This window comes from Arachis stenosperma, chromosome 3, assembly GCF_014773155.1.
Source record: "Arachis stenosperma cultivar V10309 chromosome 3, arast.V10309.gnm1.PFL2, whole genome shotgun sequence".
In the NCBI taxonomy this organism is placed as follows: domain Eukaryota; kingdom Viridiplantae; phylum Streptophyta; class Magnoliopsida; order Fabales; family Fabaceae; genus Arachis; species Arachis stenosperma.
In genome coordinates, this window is record NC_080379.1 from 129,526,038 (window position 1) to 129,529,177 (window position 3,140).

General features: G+C 43.7%; 1 non-coding gene across 1 annotated transcript; it reads left to right on the top strand.

Moving 5' to 3' along the window:
• The first annotated feature begins 2,695 nt into the window (after positions 1–2,695).
• Positions 2,696–2,803, top strand: LOC130972533 (small nucleolar RNA R71). Its single transcript, XR_009083695.1, has one exon. It is a non-coding gene; the product is annotated as a small nucleolar RNA R71 (small nucleolar RNA).
• Positions 2,804–3,140: the final 337 nt, after the last annotated feature.

A 3,140-nucleotide genomic window follows, 5' to 3' on the forward strand; every position in this document is an offset into this window, starting at 1 on the left:
CAAGGCCACAACTTCATAGAAGTGGTCTTGATGCACCCTTGAGATGAATCTCTCCATCTCCCATGACTCGGAGGTGGAAGCTTTTGCCTTCCCTTTCCTCTTTCTAGAGGTTTCTCCGGCCTTGGATGCCATAAATGGTTATGGAAAAACAAAAAACAATGCTTTCACCACACCAAACTTAAAAGGTTTGCTCGTCCTCGAGCAAAAGAAGAAAGAAGAGAGTAGAAGAAGAAGAAATGAGGAAGAAGGGAGTGGCTTTGTGTTCGGCCAAAGAGGGGGAGAAGTGGTGTTTAGGTTGTGTGAAAATGAAGGGGTGAAGAAGGGTTTATATAGGAGAGAGGGGGGTCATGGTTCGGTCATGTATGGGTGGGTTTGGGAGAGAAAGTGGTTTGAATTTGAAAGGTGAGGTAGGTGGGGTTTTATGAAGGATGGATGTGAGTGGTGAAGAGAAAGATGGGATTTGATAGGTGAGGGGTTTTGGGGAAGAGGTATTGAGGTGATTGGTGAATGGGTGAAGAAGAGAGAGAGTGGTGGGATTGGTGGGGATCCTGTGGGGTCCACAGATCCTGAGGTGTCAAGGAAAAGTCATCCCTGCACCAAATGGCATGCAAAACCACGTTTTGAGCCAATTCTGGCGTTAAACGCCGGGCTGGTGCCCATTTCTGGCGTTTAACGCCAGGTTCTTGCCCTTTTCTGGCGTTTAACGCCAGTCTGGTGCCCCTTTCTGGCGTTAAACACCCAGAATGGTGCCAGACTGGGCGTTAAACGCCCACCTGCTAGTCTTACTGGCGTTTAAACGCCAGTAAGTTCTTCCTTCAGGGAGTGCTATTTTTCTTCCTGTTTTTCATTCTGTTTTTGCTTTTTCAATTGATTTTGTGACTTCTTATGATCATCAACCTACAAAAAAACATAAAATAACAAAAGAAAATAGATAAAATATAACATTGGGTTGCCTCCCAACAAGCGCTTCTTTAATGTCAGTAGCTTGACAGAGGGCTCTCATGGAGCCTCACAGATACTCAGAGCAATGTTGGAACCTCCCAACACCAAACTTAGAGTTTGAATGTGGGGGTTCAACACCAAACTTAGAGTTTGGTTGTGGCCTCCCAACACCAAACTTAGAGTTTGACTGTGGGGGCTCTGCTTGACTCTGAATTGAGAGAAGCTCTTCATGCTTCCTCTCCATGGTGACAGAGGGATATCCTTGAGCCTTAAACACAAAGGATTCTTCATTCACTTGAATGATCAGTTCACCTCCATCAACATCAATCACAGCCTTTGCTGTGGCTAGGAAGGGTCTGCCAAGGATGATAGATTCATCCATGCACTTCCCAGTCTCTAGGACTATGAAATCAGCAGGGATGTAATGGTCTTCAATCTTCACCAGAACATCCTCTACAAGTCCATAAGCTTGTTTCTTTGAATTGTCTGCCATCTCTAGTGAGATTCTTGCAGCTTGTACCTCAAAGATCCCTAGCTTCTCCATTACAGAGAGAGGCATGAGGTTTACACTTGACCCTAAGTCACACAAAGCCTTCTTGAAGGTCATGGTGCCTATGGTGCAAGGTATGGAAAACTTCCCAGGATCTTGTCTCTTTTGAGGTAATTTCTGCCTAGACAAGTCATCCAGTTCTTTGGTGAGCAAAGGAGGTTCATCCTCCCAAGTCTCATTTCCAAATAACTTGTCATTTAGCTTCATGATTCCTCCAAGGTATTTAGCAACTTGCTCTTCAGTGACATACTCATCCTCTTCAGAGGAAGAATACTCATCAGAGCTCATGAAAGGCAGAAGTAAGTCCAATGGAATCTCTATGGTCTCATTTTGAGCCTCAGATTCCCATGGTTCCTCATTGGGGAACTCATTGGAGGTCAGTGCACGCCCATTGAGGTCTTCCTCAGTGGCGTTCACTTCCTCTCCCTCCTCTCCAAATTCGGCCATGTTGATGGCCTTGCACTCTCCTTTTGGATTTTCTTCTGTATTGCTTGGGAGAGTACTAGGAGGGAGTTCAGTAACTTTCTTGCTCAGCTGTCCCACTTGTGCCTCCAAATTTCTAATGGAGAATCTTGTTTCAATCATGAAACTTTGAGTGGTTTTGATTAGATCAGAGACCATGGTTGCTAAGTCAGAGGTGTTCTGCTTAGAACTCTCTGTCCGTTGCTGAGAAGATGATGGAAAAGGCTTGCCATTGCTAAACCTGTTTCTTCCACCATTATTGTTGAAACCTTGTTGAGGTCTCTCTTGATTCTTCCATGAGAAATTTGGGTGATTTCTCCATGAAGAATTATAGGTGTTTCCATAGGGTTCTCCTAGGTAATTCACCTCTTCCATTGAAGGGTTCTCAGGATCATAAGCTTCTTCTTCAGATGAAGCATCCTTAGTACTGCTTGGTGCATTTTGCATTCCAGACAGACTTTGAGAAATCAAATTGACTTGTTGAGTCAATATCTTATTCTGAGCCAAAATGGCATTCAGAGTATCAATCTCAAGAACTCCTTTCTTCTGATTTGTCCCATTGTTCACAGGATTCCTTTCAGAAGTGTACATGAATTGGTTATTTGCAACCATTTCAATTAGCTCTTGAGCTTCTGTAGGCGTCTTCTTCAGATGAAGAGATCCTCCAGTAGAGCTATCCAAAGACATCTTGGATAGTTCAGAGAGACCATCATAGAAAATACCTACGATGCTCCATTCAGAAAGCATGTCAGAAGGACATTTTCTGATTAATTGTTTGTATCTTTCCCAAGCTTCATAGAGGGATTCTCCATCCTTCTGTCTGAAGGTTTGGACTTCCACTCTAAGCTTACTCAATTTTTGAGGTGGAAAGAATTTTGGCAAGAAGGCATTGACTAGCTTTTCCCAAGAGTCCAGGCTTTCTTTAGGTTGTGAGTCCAACCATGTCCTAGCTTTGTCTCTTACAGCAAAAGGGAATAGCATAAGTCTGTAGACCTCAGGGTCAACCCCATTAGTCTTGACAGTGTCACAGATTTGCAAGAATTCAGCTAAAAACTGATGAGGATCTTCCAATGGAAGTCCATGGAACTTGCAATTCTGTTGCATTAGAGAAACTAATTGAGGCTTAAGCTCAAAGTTGTTTGCTCCAATGGCAGGGATAGAGATGCTTCTCCCATAGAAGTCGGGA